A 21,563-nucleotide genomic window follows, 5' to 3' on the forward strand; every position below is an offset into this window, starting at 1 on the left:
GCCACTGCAGGAGCTGTAGTGGTCCTAAGAGGAATGGCCTCTGGATACCTGGTGGCCTGGTCCACTATCACCAGTATAAACCTATTGGAGGGTCCAGGGGGCCAACAATATCCACCCCAACCCTCTCAAAGGGCACCCCAACCACTGGTACTGGAATTAAAGGGGCAACTGGCTTGACAAGTGACACAGGAGCGACAAAACTCCTTTGCATCTTCAAACATGTGGGGCCAATGAAAGTGAGGGACAAGCCTGTCCCAAGTCTTGCTCAGCTCCAAGTGGCCAGCAAGGGGGAATGTCATGTGCTAGAGTTGACAGGAACTCCCCAAACCTTCGGAGGGATAACCAGTCTCCTGGTGGCACAAGGTTTAGGGTCCCTTGCTTCTGAGTAAAGGAGGCTGTTATACCAGTACACCTTATGGGTGCCACTGACATCCCCTGCCTCTTGTACTGCAGCTTGCTGCCTTAAGCTCTCCAGTGTGAAATAGGTCTTCTGTTCCATACTGAATTCCTCCCTGGTGGGCCCCACTGCACCCAAGACCCCAGCTGTATCAGCTTTGAGCTCCTCTGGTGTGGGTTCTACCCAAGGAGTAGGTAGATTCTTCTCCCTTAGGGGCTGAATCTTCACTGGAGGCTGGAGCAGGGGGTAACTTTTTACACCGTCTGCTCTTCTGTTAAGAAGCCTCCTGGGCCATTGTTCCAGGCTCCAGGGCTTCCTGTTCCCTTTTTTTCTTGGCCTGTGCTCTGACAAGGACAAAGATATTCCCAGAGATGCCCAGCATTGCTCCATGGGCCTCCAATTCCACTTCAGCCCAAGCTGAAGTCTCAAAGTCATTACCTAGCAGACATTCTACAGGTAGATCAGAGGACACTACACACTTTTTAGGGCCAGTAACCCCCCCCCAGCTAAAGTCAATAACTGCCATAGGGTGGCACAAAGTGTTATTGTGAGCATCAGTCGCTTTCTACATGTGACCAAGTAGCTGTTGGTCAGGAGACACCAGGTTTTCAGTCACCATAGTGACACCTGCACCTGTGTCCCTGTAGGACTCAGCCTCAACACCATTGATTAAGGGATGCTGCCTGTACTTACCCATGCTCAGGGGACAGGCAGCTAGGGTGAGAAAGTCCATGCCCCCATCAGAGACCAACACAGCCATGTGTTGGTGGCCAGGGTTTAACGTACCATTGAAAGAAAAGAGAATGTGTATTATGTAACGATTCAGAAAAATCTGAATTTTCCAGCAGTGCGCATGGCACGCTAACATTTCAGAGAAAATGAAAGTGAAATGAAATGATCGGCTCATTTCACTTTCACTGCCTTAGTGCTCTGGGGGCTATCTTAGCTTACTGAGCATTGACGCAGACGGGAGAGGCATCATTGAAAAGTAGAGAAGCTCCCCCTTCCAGTGGTACCCTCTCTAGTAGATGCCTGCTTGGGAATCGCTGCAGGAGGATGATCCCCTAGCAGGTATCCACTCCACTGGGCACGAGGGGGGAGCAGCCCCTTGGGCAAGTACTTTTGCTACCCCTATAATATTTTGGCCAGTTCAGTCCTTGTGCTGACCCTGGGGAGCAGATGGGGACAATAGCCCCCTGGGGGGGGGTGGCAGGGGGCAGAAAGCCCACTAGGCAACAGGGATTTTTTTCCATTCAAATATAGGGGCGGGCTGCCCAATATGGGCATGCCAATGCCCCCTAGCTGCCCTATTCACAAACAACAGTCTTTCTGCTCCCCAGGGGCAATAGAACCGGGTCTGTTCCCCCCGGGGGGGCAAGAAGCTCACTAGGCATTTTATTTGTTCGTAAGTAGGAGTGGTGGCTTCCCAAAATGGGTGCGCTAATGCCCCCACCCCCCCCAAGACATAAAGATAAACAGTCTTTCTGCCCCAGGGCAGATGGGGGTTATTGCCCTGGATCCGACCCGCCACTGGGGCTTAGACACCATGGTTATTTGTTCTTTTGTGTTTTTAAAGAGGGGTGCGGGTTGCCCACTATGGGTATGGCCATGACCCCATCCCATATAAATGGGGGTAGATAAGGTACTTACCCCTGAACTTCGCGCTCAGGGGGGCAGAAAGCCCACTAGGCACCAAGGACTATTATTTTCTTTTTTATGGAAAAGGCTAGTGGTGGGAGCTGCCTAGAATGGGCCTGGCAATGCCCTCCATCCAAATATATGTACAGTTTTCTGCCCCCCCACCTCAGGGTTCAGATTGGGTGTTATTACTTCCACTCTGCCCCCCGGGGGACAAAAAGCCACCTCGACACCAAGGATTATTTTGAACTGAAAGGGGCAACAGTGTTTCTGCCTGCAGATTAAAGCATCTCATCCCAATGGCAAGCAAGAGGACATTTGACTCTTTTGGGTTTCGGTTTCACATATGGGCTAAGAGAGCTTGGCCAACTTTCAATATTGTCCCAATTGCAATGGTGAGTGGCTGCACTTTTTGGATTTGGGTATGCTTCCACCTGGAAAAATCATCCAGACTGAGACAAATCTGAAAACTAAACATCTGGGAGAGTCCTTTGTGGTGTGCTTCACAGGCACCTCACATCATTTTCTTACCCACAGTGCCCTGCAAACCTCCAATTTTGCCTGAAATCACACATTTTCCCTACATTCCTGTGATGGAAACCTCTGGAATCTGCAGGAATCCAAAGAAATCTTACCACCTAGCATTGCCTTATCTGTACTGATAAAAACTCCTCCCCACTTATGTGGGTGCTCAAAGCAGAGTCAGCCTAAAAAAAAGCCTTTTGGGCCCTCTTTGGTTCCCCCTCAATTTTTACACATTTTTTGCTCTTCCCTGTTCTATTCACTCGGCCCACCTACACAAGTCAGATATCATTTTGATCAGGAGACTGGGGGGAACGCCAAGGGGAAGGACACTTGTGCCGCACTTTGTTCCCACAAAGAACTCTGGGAGAAATTTGATTTTTGTTAGCTAAATTTGAGGTTTGCAGGGAATTCTGGGTAAGAAAACATTGGAGGATCCACGCAAGCCACACCTTCTTGGACTACCCCGGGTGTCTAGTTTTCAGAAATGTCTAGGCTCTTCCTAGATGGCCCAGCCCGGGACTAAAAAGGCAGGTGTCCCCCCTTGCAAAAAACAGGTTGATTTGTGACAGATAATTTGAATGTGTCCACAACATGTTTTGGGCCCTTCCTTGCCACTAGCACTTGGCCCACCCACAAAAGTGAGGTAGCATTTTTATCGGTAGACCTGGGGGAAGAATAGGTGGTAGGAAATTTGTGGCTCCTCTCAGATTCCAGAACTTTCTATCACAGAAATGTGAGGAACATGTGTTTTTTAAACACATTTTGAGCTTTGCAAGGAGTTCCGGGTAACATAACCTGCTAACAGCCACACAAGTCATCCCATCCTGGATTCCTCTGGGTGTCTTGTTTTTAGAAATGTACAGGTTTGCTGGGTTTCTCTAGGTGGCGGCTGAGCCAGGCCCCAAAATCCACAGCTAGGGACATTGCAAAAAAAAAAGGTCAGTTTTGGGTGCAAAAATGTGATGTGTCCATATTGCGTTTTGGGCCATTTCCTGTCGCAGGCACTAGGCCTAACCACACAAGTGAGGTACCATTTTTATCAGGAACCTTGAGGGAATGCTGGATGGAAGGTAGTATCTGGCTCTCCTTGGATTCCAGAAATTTCCATCACAGAAATGTGAGGTAAATGTGTTTTTAGACAACTTTTGAGGTTGCAGGGGATTCTGGGTAACAGAACATGGTGGGAGCCACACAAGTCACCCCATCCAGGGTTCCCCTGCGTGTCCAGTTTTAAAAAAAATGAACAGATTTGTTAGGTTTCCCTAAGTGCTGGCTGAGCTAGGGCCCAAAATCCACAGTTAGGCACATTGCAAAAAATGGTCCGTTTTGGGTGGAAAAATGTGATGTGTTCGTGTTGTGTTGTGTTTTGGGCTGTTTCCTGTCACCGGTACTAGGCCTACCCACACAAGAGAGATACCATTTTAATCAGGAGACTTGGGGGATGCTGGATGGAAGTAAATTTATTTCTCCCCTCAGATTCCCAAAAACCTTCCATCACAGAAATATGAAATAAATGTTTTTTAGATAAATGTTGAGGATTGCAAGGTATTCTGAGTAACAGAACCTGGTGACAGCCACACAAGTCATCCCATCCTAAATTTTCCTGGGTATCTAGTTTTACAAAATGTACAGGTTTGCTAGGTTTCCCTAGGTGCCTGCTGAGCTAGGACCCAAAATCAACAGGTAGGCACACTGCAAATAAAGGGTTTGTTTTGGGTAAAAAAATGTGATGTGTTCATGTTGTGTTTTGGGTCCTTTCCTGTTGCGGGTACCATTGTTATCATGAGACTTAGGGGAATGCTGGGTGAAAGGAAATTTGAGGCTCCCCTCAGACTCCTAAACTTTCCATCACAGAAATCTAAGGTAAATGTGTTTTTTAGACAAATTTTGAGGTTTGCAAGGGATTCTGGGAAACAGAACCGGGTGAGAGCCATAAAAATCCCATCCTATGTTCCCCTGGGTATCTAGTTTTCAAAAATGTACAGGTTTACTATGTTTCCCTAAGTGCCAACTGAGCTTGGGCCAAAATCCACAGCTAGGCACATTGCAAAAAAAAGGGTCAGTTTTGGCTGGAAAAATGTGATGTGTCCATGTTGCGTTTTGGGACGTTTCCTGTCGTGGGCACTAGGCCTACCCACAAAAGTGAAGTACCGTCTTTATCGGGAGACTTAGGGGAACACTGAATAGTAGAACAAGTGTTATTACCAGTTGTCTTTCTCTGCATTTGCGCCTTCCAAATATAAGACAGAGAAATGCCTCAAATTCACATGCTAGTATGGGTACCCACAAATTCAAAGATGTGCAAATAACCACTACTTCTAAGCTCCATATCTTGTGCCCAGTTTGGTAATACTTTGGTTTCCTTGATACCTATGATTCACTCTTTATATTTTACCAAATGAATTTCTGTATACTCGGTATACACAGTGGCCGTTAGTGACATTTAAAAGTGGTGGGGTGAAGCAGTGGATCTCCGGGCCCATGGCTAAGGGCAGTCTCACATGTCTGCCACGGCAAATTAGTTCAACTCTGTGATTCGGAAAAACCTACTTTGTTGAAATAAATTAAAACAAACGCACTTACCGACATCAGTGTGCAGAGAAGACCCAGAGATGCCAGGACCACCATCCACTGTTCCCAGAAACCACAAAGCCTTCAAGCCTGACTCAGAAATAAAGAGCCAACAAACCTAACCAATCATGGAACTGAAATGGCCCCACCCCGAGAGAGAGAGAGACAGTGCACTTCAAATGGTCATGTCCATTAACCATTTTATAAAAAAGTACATTTTCTGCACCTACGTTTGCATCAGGCGCTGCGACGCTCCTCTGTCTGAAAGGAAGAATCACCACTGTGTATACAATGAAAAACCATTGCAAGATGCATCTCAGTTATTGACTTTGCGTACCTAGAGTTCTTTCTGAACCTAGAAGCCCTGTGTATCCCCGCAACAGGAAGGGTCCAGCGGACGCAATGGTATATTGCTTTCGAAAATCTGCCACAGTTAGAAGAAGTTACAAATTAAAACATAGACACAAATGGCTGTTTTTTTAAATTTAATTTCAATATTTTATTATTTGAACTGTTAGTTTCTATAGGAAAACCTTGAAGGATCTACACAAATGAACCCTGGCTGAATTCAGAATTTTGTCTGCATTTCTGAGTTTCAGAAATGTATAGCTTTCCAGGCTCCACCAGTGGTTTCACACCTATTTCCACGACTAACTGGAAGGAAGCTGAAAGCACAAAAAATAGGAAAAATGGGATATGTGCCAGTAAAATGCCTAAACTGTGTTGACAATGTGGTTATCCGATTCAAGTCTGTCTGTTCCTGAAAGCTGGGAAGATGGTGATTTTAGCACCGCATACCCTTTGTTGAAATAGATGCTTTCCTCTGCTGCACTTTTTTCCCCAAAAACTCAAAATTTTGCTATATTTTGTCCATATTCTCGGTCCCCTCCAGGTGACTCCACAAACCCTGGGTACTTTTAGAATCCCCAGGATAATGGAAAAAAGGACACAAATTTGGCGTGGATAGCTTATGTGGACAAAATGTTATGGGGGCCTAAGAGTGAACTACCCCAAATGGCCAAAAAACAGACTCACCAAGGGTGGGTGGGGCGGGTCTTAGGGCTACCAGTGAAGTGGTTAAAGAAAATATATACAGATGTTTCCATGGTTTCCCTAGATGTTCTTTAAAATTTTCTGGGGGTGGGGAATATGTAGAGATGTAAGTTAATGAGATGTCTGAATATTGTTCCAGCTGCCAACCCATAATATAACTATGTATGTCTTACAGGCATATTAAAGTGTCATTTACAATGCGGAGTGTGGAGGAGAGATCTGCGAAGAAGCTGGAGGAGGCCGTTGCTTTCAATGTTCCCTGTGCAGTACTGATGTGGCTTTCATTGGATAATACATCAAGTTACAACTAGTCAGGGTCGATCTGTTACTACAGTGCTTTCCAGAGGAACGGGTCCAAATAGGAGCGCCAAAATCTCATAAAGGATTAACACCGCCCACAGTCCATCAGTCGCGCAAGAGAAAGAAATCGAGTCACCTGTTTGGGTCCGAAACAATCCGCTCTTTCCCGATGTTCACACTACTTTTATGTTAGTGTCGGTCACACAATAATGTAGAACGTCCGAGGGCATTGACTAAACTGGCAGATATAAAATAGCAATATATGCACAGCGAATAAACCCACCTCACATCTGTCTGTAGTAACGTAGTTCTCTAACGATTAATAGGAACACGAACGTTCGCCGCCCTTTGAACAAGCCTCCCTCCACCCACCGCTCGTCAGTGAGAGTGCCTGGAGCCACCCCGCCCGCGCGGGGCAATTCGCTGTCATTTGTCTGGGCGTGGCTGCCCCTGGCTCGAGGGAGGGAGTCACGTGCCCCATGGGCGGGCCTCTCGACGACCGAGGGAGGAGGAACAAAGCGCGAGCCCGGACAGCAGCTGTGACAGGAGCGCGAGGGAGCGGCGCGCGCGAGAAGCAGGTGAGTCAAGTGTATTTAAAGGCGCCACGTCCCCCCCCCCCTTAAAACGGCGGAGGTGTGGGATGGGGACAGCTGCCATGGTACGAGGTCAAGAACGGTGAGGGTGGTTCTGTGGAGGCAGACGTTCGCGAGCAGCCGCTGCCAACTGAGACCACCTTGAAACGATAGCAGGGATTCCCCCAGCGTCATGATTCGGCGCGGGGTTTCGCCAGAAAAACCAAAGTCCATCTTTGGCACTAGAAAGCTGGCTGAATCTGCGCGACCCCCCCTCTCTATGTGGGGAGCAGATCGCTCTAGTTCGCGCACCGGCTTGTGACTTCTACCTACCCACTCCGGCATAAGACTCCTCCGGTGCCATTGGGCGTGTCTGTCCACCCGTTGCAGGCAATCTGGCTCCTATAGTGTTTACCACTAAACCATGTGGTCTCTCTTCCTGCCCTCTCCACGTCTCTCCCGGTCACGATAGGCGTCCCCGCTTTTAAATCCAACTTTTACAGGTGCTTCCTATAACCAAAATGAAAACTAATCAGTAAAATATAAACGTCAAAGCAAAACATAATGAGTAGTCAATTATTTAGCTGATTTGCCATTGCGTGGAGAATGTCAATTCATGCAGGACAAGAGACAGTCTCATGCCATTTTGTACCAAGCCCTACCAATACTTTCGAGTGACCTCCTCCCTTCTGACGTTTTTGGGTGTAATTGTATTCTCTGTGAATAATTCGAAAGCGCAACCTCAGCAGTTTCAAAGTTTTCGGTGCAGCAGAGGCGCGCTCACGGATATGCTTGCCTAAGTCTCCTGGCAGCTTTTCCTTTCATCCAACCACACCTCTCCACACGCACGATATATCTTCACAACTTCAGTTTCTACTTATTTGTAAACTTAAAACCTAAGCGATGCGAATAACAACGGGCAACCAAGCTGCTCTTATGGCAGACCAACCTTGAAACTGCCGCCCCCTCCATGCGCATAGTTTTAACATGGCGAGATAGAGTCCACCTTCCAACTTATCTGCCGTACATGTAGAAGACAACAACTATAACATTATTGATGTCTCGCCCAAAGTAGGGGTACCCCACCATCATATCCTTCCTTTCTGGTCTATTCAGTCTTAGTCCAATTATAAGCTTTTCCAGCGCACATGCCTTTCTGCTGTCAACCTTATTAACATTTTCAATCTGCTTCTCAGTGGTGTTGTACTGAAAGACGGCTCATAAAAATGTTTTTTCGTACTTCCCTTACAATGTACTCAACTATCCAAATAGCTATGCTGCGCACTGCAAGAAACTTCACATTTTGCAATTTTCTTAAAAGTGACACCCAGATGCTTCCCTTCACATTTAAGGTGACTTGAGTCAACAGATTCAAAGACATGCTGCCGATTATCATAAGGTTTATCTACCAATCCAGTTGAATTTATGAACGTAACTGGCTATGAACCTTGTTCCTTCCTAGCTAAAACACAGGAACATAATTGGAGCTGGTGCACTGAAGAAATGAATACACAAGATTCTGAGCTTACAAATCCTAACAGACTCTGAACCTCCACCTTAAGAATTTGAACCACCTCGCCATTGCTTGAAGATGCTGCCTATTGTTTTCAATGCTCACAGTGAGATGGGCTTACAATATCTACAGATGTGCACCCCCATTCAAGTAATTACCTCTACCATTAAGGTGGTGCTCATAAACCAAAACATCCAGCTGCTTAGGGTGTTGTGTTTGGGTTCCACCCTGGTTGGCGCCCCAGTAATCTGAGATACAAAAAAAGGACTGGAACACACAAATAAATTGCAAAATGACTGATTCACAGTGGCTCCTCTACTTTGAATGGCATATCATGGCCTAATGTATTTACATGTTTAATCCTTGCATCATATCGTGGAGCCCCCGGGCGCACACATTAGTTGTCACTGCCTCCGCATACAACACTACTTTCCTATATTTTACAATCTCAATACTTGATAATAGGCAGCTAGCCCTTACACTTGCTAAATGAATTGGATATTTTTGTTGCCAGGTCTGTGAGATACTAAGTCTAATAGGCTTGATAAAGTCCAAAAGGATGAAACACGCATCAGCTCCCCTGGATGCCATTTATACTCAGCTGTTTGTAGTATCATCTATGTATTCATAACAATCCTGAAAGGACAAAAAAATTGTATGGTGAACTTTGACACCAAAAATTTGGACTGTATCTTGTACTATTCCTTACAATCGTTTTACACTCGGTGCTCCAATCCTCTGTTTGTATACTTTTATGAATAGGTTTTACTACTGCGTCCACCCACCTCGCCCTGCAACACACGCCTGGTGGCGCCTTGGGATATTTGAACAAACAGCACCTCCACTGCGCGGGGAAGCTATCCCACCGCTCTGAACAGGACTGCAGGCTCTAGCCTGCCTTGTGGCAGCCCGCCCACCTAAACCTGAAACTCGTGCCTATAGGCGCTTTGGAATATTTAAACAGAGCAGCGGTCCCACTGCGCGAGGAATCTATCCCAGCGCTCTGAACAGGACTGCAGGCTCCAGCCTACCCACCGCGCCTTGCAACTCGTGCCTGGAGGTGAGGTGCTTTGGGATATTTAAACAGAGTGGCGCTCCTGTTGCGTGGTACATGCCTGGGTGGGTGTCTGGACAGAGACGAGGCATGTCTTCACCCGAACGAGGCCGGCCTGGGCCCATTCTCTTTGATCCTCAATTTGTTGGTAGTTTGCAGGGATCTGGAAAAGCTGGTGAGTGGGCATGTGGTTCACTGCTGTTCATGGTCATCATGGGTAAAAGGAAAGCTGTGGGTGTTACCATGCCCCCGGTCACAAACATAGCGGCCCGCCATAAAACCACCATAGATAGAATGCTCAAGAGAGCAATAGGTATAATCTCCACTGAGATTGCTCTCGCTGAGGAAAGACTTTCTTTGGGCAACGGTCCCAGAGTTGAGGAGTGTTCCAGCTTAACAGCTAGGCCTACAGAATCCTCAGCTCTAACTGATAATGACAAGGGGGCAGGTGTTAAACACCCACACTTTTTGACTATTGAGCCCGCTAGCTTAAACACAACTATGAACACTATACCGGAGTCTGAGTTGCCTTGTGCCTCTTCTTCTCAGTGACACGCCCAGGTCCAAAAAGGCCCAGCTGCAAAAAGGAAGAAAGTTGTTGGTTAAAGTTGACCTTCTACAACTATTAACTAATCAACCGATCCTAACTGCCAACAGTCCACTCTCCAGATGAATTCAAAACAACTTTGGACATGGGCACGACCTGCAGCGCTGGCTACAATGCAGTCCCAAATAGCTCACTCTTAGGATTTGTCTGTCCAAGCCCCTGCAGGTCCTGGACGACCTGCTGCCACCATTTCGCCTGATTGTGGACGAGAAACTGCAGAATTTACTGGATAGGCTCGACCACATTGAAAGCCTGTTAAACAGCTTATTTCCTGTTTTCCAAGCTATAGACAACTGTCAAGGCCCCCAGACTGTTTGTTCGAATTCCGGCAACCACTCTAGCCCTAGTAATACCTTGGTGAGTGACCGTGCTATTATGGCTCAGACTGATCAGGCAGGTCGCCCTCTATCCCCTACTAGCATTGGATCTGTAAATCCTCAACACGTAAGAGCCCTCATCTCCCTTAACAGCAGGCACAGCTCAATTAACAAGGCACCCTCATCTGAGAACTGCTGCACCAGTGCATAACCAAGCCTCGAAAAAGGACATTTTGAACTTGCCCCCAGTGGCATGCCCTTATGTCGTGGTCCTGACAGGAGTTCCACCCTTGAGCATAGATCAAAGTGAAACCTGGGAACAGCTGCATAATAAAACTATGCATTGGCTTAGCCAAAATAATTATTGTAATTTGAACAATCACAATGAGATCATCATGGTGCAAAGGGTTAATTGGGTGGGGCATTCTGAGAAGACCAATGATGGGGACTGTATTGTGGTCAGTTTTCGCAATTTCCTTCTTGTGAGCAGAATATTGGGTACGAAGGAGCCTAGATGATTCTATTATTCGAGCATTTCTGTTCTCCCACTTGGCTATTTTTATAGGCCAGATTTTCCGCTTATCCTGCGCTCTCGCATGTACACGGCTGCAGATCCACTGTCCCTGTTTCCATGTATCAATAGGTTTGATGCCTTGAATAATTTAGAGGGCGTGAAATGACTAGTTAGAGAGCCAACTGCTTTAACCACTTTAACTGGCGATACTATGGTATGCTTTTCCTTGCCTAGTGTTCCCCCCAGTCTTAGCACTATAAGCGCACCCCGGGGTCAATCAATAAAAATATTAAGCTGGAATATAGCTGGGTTGCGCTCAAAGTTACACCTTTCTGAATGGCTCTCATTTATTAAGAAATATGATATTATAATGTTCCAGGAGACTTGGCACGTATCTCCCTCCTTTGTTGTTGGCTATCAGTGCTTTTACACTCCTGCAGTCCCCTCGTCCTTGTTGTGCTTCTGGGGGGTTTAGCAGTATGGGTTAATGTAAATAGTTGGTCATGTCTGTTTTTTGACTCACCTAAAAGTGATTTTCAAGTCATACTAGTAAAAGCTCACAAAAATATATATTTTGAATTTTTTTATAACAATGATTATGTCAATATCCCAAATGCTAAATTGTCTGTAATATTTGATTTTATCAATAACTTGACTGGATGGAAAGACCTTTCTGGTCAGCTTACTTATTTATATCTGGTGGGTGATTTTAACATCCAGCTATCACTGTTGAACGAAGTTCTCTATAGTAGTGCATCTCCATCACTTTACATGGGCCCTAGGATGTTTGATTTAGTAGCCCACCTTGCGCCAAATAATCTGTGCAATATAATGGAAGTTGCGGGTGTGCCATCTGCGGCTGAGCTCACGTACAGGGGTAGGAGTGACCCTTCAGTGATTGACTACATCTCCATTAAGCGTAGTCTGGGAGATATTGTGGCATCAGGGTATAGTAATTCAGACCGATTATGGTGATCATAATCCCTTGGAAGCAGTTTTTTCTATGGCCCCAAGGGAGAAAGCCAGGGTATTTATTGGAGCAAATTGTCCTCAGCCCTCTACTGATAATCTTAGGTGTGCTGGCTGCGCGAGCTCGCCAGGTTTTTTAATTTAATTGTTAGCACTAAACGCAAGCTAGTGGTAGTGTGTCTTGCTGAGGAGGATATGGCCTCTTTGATCTAAAAAGGCTTTTGTCAGGCTTTGTTTAAATATTAGAAAAACATTGTTGAAATAATTCCAGCCTTTGGTAAATTCACCTAGGTAATCTAATCATGAGTGTTCCTTAGCTAACGGTCAGTTTTGCCAGGCCCTTGCAGCCAAACCTGGAGTCCCAGCAGCTGTGAGCTCCGCAAGGAGGCATTACAAGGAATTGACCAGGATGCGCTGGATGGAGGTACTTACTCAGCACGGGGAGAAGCTAGCGCAGGCTGCATTAATAAAAAATAGTACGTTTTTCTGGTCTACAGTTACTGAGCTGAGGTGTAAGCATAAGGCTGCTGGCCCTGTTTCTTGGCATAATAGTAGTACCACATGGAAGGGCCATTTTACTAATACCTTTAAAGCCTCTATGAGTGGTGTTTAGTTTGTTATAGACCGTTCCCTATTTGGTGAATTTAAGGTTGGTCTGGATGTAGTGATTAGCACTATCAATCAAAGTGTAAGTGGTAAGGCCCCTGGCCCTGATGGTGTCCCAATTGACCTTTTAGGCATATTAAAGATTTTGGGTGCAACTGCTAATCAACGTCTTCAATAATCTCACTCTTTCGCCCTGACCATCCTCATGGTCTACATCAGTTATAGTGGCCATATTTATTTAAGAAAGGAGTCCGCTCTTTCCCTGGTTCGTATGAACTGATTTCCCTGATTAACTCGACAGCAAACATTTTTGGGGAGGGTAATTTACAACAGAGTCGGGGATTGGATTCAAAATGAGGCGGTACTATACACGTCAGTGTGGGTTTCTTAGTACGTTAGGCACTATAAACAGTGTCTGAACTTAAACATTGTGATTGGGAAATATACAATCTCTAAAAAAACGCTGTTATACCTAGTGTTTATGGATCTTTTCTTGGCCTTTGATTGTGTTAATAGGTCGAAGTTGTGGCGCATGCGTATCGCACGGTGGAAGGACGCTGTTCTAGTGCATTTTCTTGCCTATCCACACACTGACTTGAAGGTGAGAATTCAGATCAGCAACCAAGGAGAGCTCTCGGGGGACGTTTGTGTTGCTCAATGTATACAGCAAGGGTGCATATTAGCGCCTTTACTTTTTGTGCTGTACATCAATGAGCTTCGCCCTTACTTACTTAATATCATGCAGGATGTACCCATAATTAAAGGAGCGTTATTGCCTTCCCTTTTTGTATGTGGATGATGCCGTGCTTATGATGCAGATGCCATGGGCACTGCGCCTTCTGGTGCATGGATTTGTGGATTTCATAGCCACCTTTGATTTGATTACCAATATTTCTAAATCTTACATTATGGTGTGTGGCTCTAAACGTGCATAGTTTACTAGTCTCTCTATAGGAACTGCTAAGTTAACGTGTATCAATATATTTTCTTACCCGGGGGTTACCTTTTCATCTTCTGGGTCTTGTGCTCCCAATATTGTGCAGTGCAGAGTTAATTTTTCGTCTGCAATAGCCTCGCTATGCAGTTTACCCCAACCTGTGTGAGGTGGCTTCTTTGGTCCCTTGCTTCAAATATAAAGATCTCAGTGCATTTCGGTCGCATCATATGGGATGGAAGTAAGGGGCATATCAGATCGTGCTGCCTTACAACGGGAGGAAAACCGATTTTGCAGTTGTTACTTGCAGCCCTTAATTCTCCTTCTAGCCTCGTCTGTCATAAAGAATGAGGTCTGAATTTTTTTGGAGGCCTTAGTGCGCAACTTGCACTGTTTTGGCTATCCATATGGAAGAACTAGATGATGCTCGCTGGCTATGTGACGATACCTCCGGTCAAACAACGATGAACTTTGATTTTTTTCTGCACATTTTATGACATATTCACTAAGATGTTCTTAATCTCGCTCTTAAGGAATAGCTGCTGTAATGTCAGACAGGTGAAAATTGCCTATCAGTTTTTATGGCAGCTTTCTGATTGTGATACTGTTTTATATGTGGGCATGTTTTTAAAAACAGCAGTGAGAGCGCGTAGGACAATACTGTATTCATTTTTATTGATCTGTATTTTTATGTATCTTTTATCTTGATGTTCTTTTAAGAGTGCTGCTATTTATGCATGTATGTCTTATTACTTTTATGGTTGCTATTTGCTTCTGAATAAAGTTGACTTGACTTGAAAAAGTCACAGTACAATTACTATAAAAAATAAGGTAATATATTCCTAATAAGTTAAATATATTTTAAAATGAAAACAAATTCGATAAATGCCTCATGTTCTTAAAATGTACTTAAAATATCTAAAATATAATCATTAAAAAATAACAAATTAAACACTCTTTATCAATTTTAAAACTAAAACACGTACAGTAAAAACTCATCCCACCCTACTCCTCTTCAATCCCAGTAACCCACAAAAAAGTGAAAGTATTCTAAAGAAAATCACAATAAACGTTCAAGAAAATAATATATAAAAAATTAAAATAACATAATTAATTTATTGATTAAATAATTTTCATGCCTAAATAGCCAATTAAAATAACAAATAACAATATACACACAAAAAATAATTGAACTAATCGTTTACATAATAATCTTATTAACCAATTGAAAAAATAAATTACATTTTTTTAAAAATAATTAGTAAATAGTGTGGCAAATATTTTAAGTGATAATTAATACTTCCAAACTGGTGTTCTACAGACCCAACAACCTGCCAATAATTTTGAAAGGTTAAAAGAAACTTACAAACAAAACAGGAAAAATATTATCACATTTATAAAACAACTACTAAAAAAAATACAGAAAGCTCAAATTAAAATAATAAGATATTAATAACTTAAATCACACACAATCATAAAAATCATAAATCAATGCAAAAACTGATCATATATACCCTTCTCATACAGATCTCTCCACTTCTCTCTTCCAACAACCATGCCAGCTCAGGAGCACAACTATACTCAAAATCTCAGATTGGACAGTTCAGTGCAGTAACCAACTGAGCGGACTATGGGCCTGATTTAGTGTTTGGCGGACGGGTTACTCCCATCCACCATATTACGATCCCCATAGGCTCTAAAAGGAACGTCACATTTGTGGCGGAGTAACCCTGCCACCCCACCAAACTCTAAATCAGACCCTATGCCATATGAAATACCATAAAGGGACCTACAGAGTTTTTCAGAGCTAACAGTATGCTGAAAACCATAAAACTGAAAGTCTACCTCTTACACTTCAACATACTGCTACGTGTTGTGTCCCATAACACTATAACCACACCTCAGTGGGCATCACACATGAGAAGGAAACACTTCCTATGTAGGATCATAACGAAAACAACAACCTTTCAACCACACTGCTGTAGGACACAGTGTGCATTCTGAGGGTGCAGGGCGGGGTTGTAATGTGGTGATTGGACTGCCAGGAGTACAGAGGTCTGACCGACACCGCACGTCTGGTGGTCTTTAGACCGCCAGACTTGTAATGGGGACCTTAGATTGCTGACAACAAAGCTATCCATTTTTTTCTTCCAGAGAGGCATGACCTATGTATTTTAGGGGTTAAAATATGTGACCTTAATTCCTTTTTTTAAGACAGTGTGCATCACGGCCAGTGTTTGGGTGCCTCTGTCTGTTTGTGTTTTCTGTTATTGAAATTACAGATGTAACACAGCAAACTAAAGCCCCACTTATTACTTTTGCCAATGCTTGTTACCAGTATTAGATAAAAGAGTATTAACAATGATTTTGTTCTGAATAATAGAGTGGTTCAATTCTATAGAAATGACACTATGAATTAAACATTACTAAGGAACATACCTTTGACTCAACTCAAATCGTCATGGGAAGTAGACCTGGGCACAACTATATCCGATGTGGACTGGGAGCGTATTCTGGGGGGCTTCCCCAAAATGACTCGCAATGCCAGATTTAAGCTGATTAATTTTTATGTACTTCATAGGGCATATCTCACCCCTGAGCGGATCAGCAGGTACTTTGAAGCGGAAGGAGTAAATTGCCCGAGGTGCGGACTAGAGAAGGCAGAATTTAGGCATATGTTCTGGAGCTGCCCTACGGCAGAGGTGTATTGGGCGGAGGTGAGCCGTCTGGTGGCTGGAGCGATAGGAAGAGAAGTCCCTTGCACAATAGGTCATTGTCTGCTTGGCTGGTTTCCACGCACGGCTAAGTACAAAATAACCAACAGGTTCCGGGACTTGGCCTACGTACTGGCCAAGAGGGAAATAGCGATGTCCTGGAAGAATCCAGTTGGGCCGAGACTGTCCCTATGGACCAGAGAACTAACTAGGTGGGCTGGGTGCGAGAGCGCGGTTTTACATAGTGAGGCCAGAAGGGGTTGGCGGCCCCTGGAGGTGGCGCAAGGTTGGGACGCGATATTAGACTCCTTTAAGGAGGAATGCCGATTAGGTCCAGTCCCCTGATTGAATGATGTTTGGATGTTTTGAGAAGTTACCAATAGTCCCAATCCATTGGTGCCAGTACAGATGACCCCGGGGCAGGATCCTACGGTTGGACTAGACGGGGTAAACACTCTCACACTGTGAGCGGAGGGTTGACTCCTTCATAGCACACCTACATACAATACAACTGTCCAGATAAGCTACCAGTACCATCACTGGGGGGTGGGGCACTGTTGGGGAGGTTGAGGGATGGGGGGGTAGGGTAGTTGTTGCAACATCAGATTGCTGTTAGTGCAGAGATGTGTAGATTGAAAAAGCTCTTGATCTCAGAGTCTATGTAGATCACTGTATATTCTCTTATACTATGTTTACCTACTCATTGGTTGATCGAAATTGCAATAAACTTTGTTTACAAAAAAAATGAATTAAACATTACTAAAGTTTGTGAGTGGTAGCATTCTTTGGAGTGTCTCAATTTGCGGGAATGACGCATTCTTTGGAGTGTCTCAGTCATCCCATTCCCCCCTTTTTCTCGCCTTTATCAGACCCATACATCATGTTTTCCTCCACATTTTTTTAAATAGCCCATCTGCATATCTCACATGATATCTCTTTACCCTTCAGCACCGTCTTTCACTCTCTCCTTCCAAATATATTTCCTTTCATCTCTTCCACTCCAACCCTCCCACTCACACAGCTAGCTCACTCACCTGTAAGCACTGCATTTACTTTTATTTTGCTGCAGCCAGGATTGCAACAGCTGTGTACCCCCTTTCCCATTGAACTGTAACTATAATAGGCACACATAAGAGTATCACTGTGTGCTCTCCAGCTAGGCCAACGATTGGATGAGCATCTATTTTGAACTCCTTTATAGAGTGCCTAAGCATTCCGGATTTGCCGATGAGTCCTGGTCTTTCACCAGCAGCCCCAGCAGATTTCTGTAATTTTGGGTTAGGTCCTGGTTGTCAGTGATGTGCAACTACAACCAGTGAAGGCAATTTTTAGTGTTACAAAACAATTCTAGTTAGCAGTTGTTATCAGAAAGCTATTTAAATAACGTATGATACTGGGTATCAAACTGACTCTTTTTTTATTCATGCTGTTAGTCTTCTATTTTTTCAAATGTTTCCCGGGTTTTAGGCTTTCAAAATCTTGTCACCCTACTCCTTTATGACTCACTGACTTGCTGTGTGCGAGATTCTTACTGTATTTCCCCTCAATTCCAGAGTTCTCAATGATACCCTTTCATGAACATTCACAGTTTGAGTTTACACGGACACCTAGAGGCAACTCATTTCACAATAATATGTGGAAAGTCAATAGTTGGTATCACGGATTACATTATGGGATTTTATTTTCATTGGTGAGAAATGGATCAGTCTTTTTGTCAGTAAAATTAACGGGTGTGAATATGGGGCCCATTTAAGACCTGTTTCCGGACCTGACAACTTAAAAAAATATTCAACTTAAAAAAAAAAACTTCTGCTTTCGCACCCAAGCCAAGCTATCCAGAGGGAAAAGGCTTGCTGAGGCTTGCGCTGATGTCCCCTTAATGGGCATGAGCTGTTCAGAGTCTCAAAAGGCGAACTGGAAACCTATTCTGTGCAGTGGTTTCTAGCTCGTCTTCCCTGCCAGTAGTAGTAGTAGTGACTCTTTAAAGGATGGCCATGTGAAGGGAGCCGATTTGTGTCCTACATCACTGGCACCGTGTGAGTTGGCAGGTCTGGGTTTTGTAATCAGCCTGAACCACCCCCTCCATTTTTTCAGGGCGAGACGAGAGCAAACTCTGCTCATCCTAAGCAGCAGCTCCTGCCCTGTGGGAGGCCTCATTCTTACGCCCGGGCGGGATGGGAGCAGAGGCCTCACCCGCTTTGTGTGCCCTGGCCGGCTCATTGTCTATCTGTGTGTGGCGATGGGGCGGCCAGCAGTGTGTGCTCCAGGCCACTGCAGCCTCGGGTTCTGCAGGGAGAGCGTGACCGGGCTGACAGGCCCAGGCACGGTTGCAAGGAAGGGGAAAAACAGACCGCAGCTCGCCTCGGTCGTTGGGCCTCGGGCAGCTGCTTCCGACCGTGATAACCTAACCTTATAATGTGCATTTAGGGGTACTTTAACCCACAAATCTCAGAGGTGTTGTATTTTAAACCTAAACATTATTTATCCTCGATTTCCAGTAGAGAGGACTTCACTATCAAAGATAGAATGACAGATCATTTTCATTGGCAAAGACGTTGGTGGTTAATGGTAATTTATCAATAGATAGGCTTCTCCAACCTCTGTGCGTCATTTGTTCATGGTTCCTGCCCCATCTGCAGCAGGCCGACCGCCCCGTTCCCAGCAGGCTGTTCTCACTCACTCGCATTATCGATTTACAGACTCGTTCATTAACTCCAGAGAAAACACTTCCGCAATGATTTTATTTTCTGCGAAGCAACCCTGTGTTGTCGGCTGTGTTTGGTTATCATATTTTCGTTCCCTCCCTTGTGTGTGGAAGGCTTTCCAATTAAAAAAGGACGTGCCACCCCTAACTCAAATAAGATGCTGCAGGGTATATTTGTACTGACCTTGAATGCTGTATTTCGAACTTTGACATTGTGTTTATTGGTTAATTTACTTTAAACGAAATGTCAACAGTCAATCATGTCATTGACAACGAAATGTGGTACTACTTTCATATTTTCTACACACATGAATTGTTTCTTTTGTGTGTTCTCCGTTTACTGGCAAACGGTTGGTGGCCACTTCAGAAGGGTTCGTTTTTAGTTTCACACATTTTATTGAACAGCAGTGTAAAACTCACAGATATAATAAAGCAGTATGGCATTCTGAGGGACGCGCAAATATCCCTAATTACGAAAAATATTATCCATTTCCAAGTAAAAAATAGGCGTTGAAACACACTGCTGCCTGACTAGGCAGGAGGTGTGAGGAGACAAAAGAGGAAGAGGGAGACAACTGTGTCAGTCTCTTACCAGGAAAATATATCCCAATAACTAAACAAAGCACACTGACATCAGGCAGATTACAGGGCTAAAACATCTCGAGGACCATACTGTTGCACATTATAACTAGCAAAGCCCAAACCACTTTCCTACTACTAATCCACTACTCAGGGTTCTTCTTCTCTTCAAGAAACACCTCCAGACCTTTGAACTCCACAAAAACATGGTGGCTACCATCTATTTTCCCCTCACCGTTGTGACGTACCATAGTGAAACCTCACCCAGCCTTTTCAATTACTTCCGATTGCAGTATCTGCCTCCTTTTCATAGTCCTCTCGTACATCTGGTAAAATCGAAATCCTCTCATCATCATCGTCAGAGGATAAGTTCTATTTAATGGCCTCCAGCAGGAGTCATTTGCACTCTTGAAGGCTGCCCAATTCACAAACTACACTACCTATTGTTTCCTGAGCACTCTTTGCATCTTTTGTAGACAATCAGTAAGCTTGCCGCACAACAACATGAGGTGAGTACCAGATGTCAGAACTTCCTTTCCCCAAAAACTGTGGCTCATATCCTAAAGTGAGACCACTTAGTAGAGTCAGTTGGCATCACACAAATGTGAATGCTAGAAGCGTGTTGAAAGTCCTCGATATATTCAGTTTGTGATTCTGAGTGGAATAGAGAGAATGTAGGATAGGATGGGAACCCTGTGTCTGTTTCTAATTCTTCATGGACAACTCCAAGTCAACTATTTTTGACCTCGCCGCTGTTGGCCCTTCCGTGGCCTCTGTGGTGAGCTTTACAGTCTTTTGTCACAAAATTCCTTTGCAGTTTTCCATAAATCTGCTATGGCTTTTAAGTCTGTTGATGTATTCTGTAAGATTTACTGAGTTTTATTCTACAGCTCCTGCCTGGCGCTTCATTTCTTTGGCAGCTGCTGCATCTTAGTCACTGTAAGCCTTTGGTCCATTGCACTCATTGCAGCCTGTATAGAAGAGACCTTCTTGTCACTACTTGAGACAGTGGGTTGCAACACTATGAGAGAAACAGTATCAGGGATTCAGTCCCTGTTGCAATGTCTGCTGCTTCATCCACAGGCTGACCTTAACTCCACAGTATTATCTGATATGGCTGATAGGCTTGGTAGGGAATCCATGCTTCACGCCTGGATTTCCCCCATCCCCTTTTGTGGGCAAATGCTGCAGACAGGGCTATCAAGCTTCATTTAAAAAAAAGAGGAGTGCCCCAGACGTCCTTTCAAGTTTCATCTTCAGTGCTGTGTTCCCTCCGCTGTCCTTCATAAGCACTCATCATGTTGTTGACCTGAACCGCAGTCCCATCCCTGACCCCTGCACTTGACTCTTTTAAGGTCCTCTAGTGCCATAGTCCATGCATTGAACCAGGCAGCCAACAGAAGCTCCAGAAATATAAAATTTTTGGGCAGCACATTAGCACGTGAACTGTGTGGGGCGTTTCTTTCTCAGTGGAGAGGGCAATGCTTGGGGCTCCAAGTCCCCCATTTGGTTGTTCACTGCTAAGAAAATACAAGATTGGTGGATGGTTATCTTGTGTTCTAATTTGCCATTGAGAAGCACACATTGAGAGCAGTTTAAATGGATTCTTTCACCATTTCTTCTTCAGGAGTTAATGGGGAGTAGGTATAATGAATGTCACACACTCACCTGGTTCTGACCGCAGAGACAATGCTAGACCTCTGATCCCACCTGGGGAAGAGAATGAAACAAAAAAAAAACAACCTTAATTCACCCACTAAACCAAAAGGGAAGGAGGAGTTGAGATAAAACAAGAAAAAGATAGACAGGTCACTGGGTCTGCTCTGCTACCTTGCGACTCTGCACAGAGGGATCTGTACTCACTGGACCTTTGTGTGTGGATGCGGGTGCAGTGAACTAGAATCAATCAGAAGAGTAGTTTACTAACAGTTCTTAGCATATGGTTCTTAAACAGTTATTTACATCAATAACACTTACAGGCTTCATTGTAAATAAG

The 21,563-nt window shown here is 44.5% G+C and overlaps 1 protein-coding gene across 4 annotated transcripts in view; it reads left to right on the top strand.

Annotated features, from left to right (window-relative positions):
* The first annotated feature begins 6,965 nt into the window (after positions 1-6,965).
* Positions 6,966-21,563, top strand: part of MAPRE2 (microtubule associated protein RP/EB family member 2) — a 663,286-nt gene continuing 648,688 nt past the window's right edge. For 2 of the 4 annotated variants that reach the window (XM_069220123.1, XM_069220126.1), the window contains exon 1: positions 6,968-7,062. The gene's annotated coding sequence lies outside the window, so the exon portion shown is untranslated. Of the gene's footprint in view, positions 7,063-13,152; positions 13,238-21,563 lie in introns of all 4 variants that reach the window. The other 2 variants (XM_069220124.1, XM_069220125.1) reach the window with 2 other exon arrangements.

The sequence above is a fragment of the Pleurodeles waltl genome, chromosome 2_2 (assembly GCF_031143425.1).
Source record: "Pleurodeles waltl isolate 20211129_DDA chromosome 2_2, aPleWal1.hap1.20221129, whole genome shotgun sequence".
Classification (NCBI taxonomy): Eukaryota; Metazoa; Chordata; class Amphibia; order Caudata; family Salamandridae; genus Pleurodeles; species Pleurodeles waltl.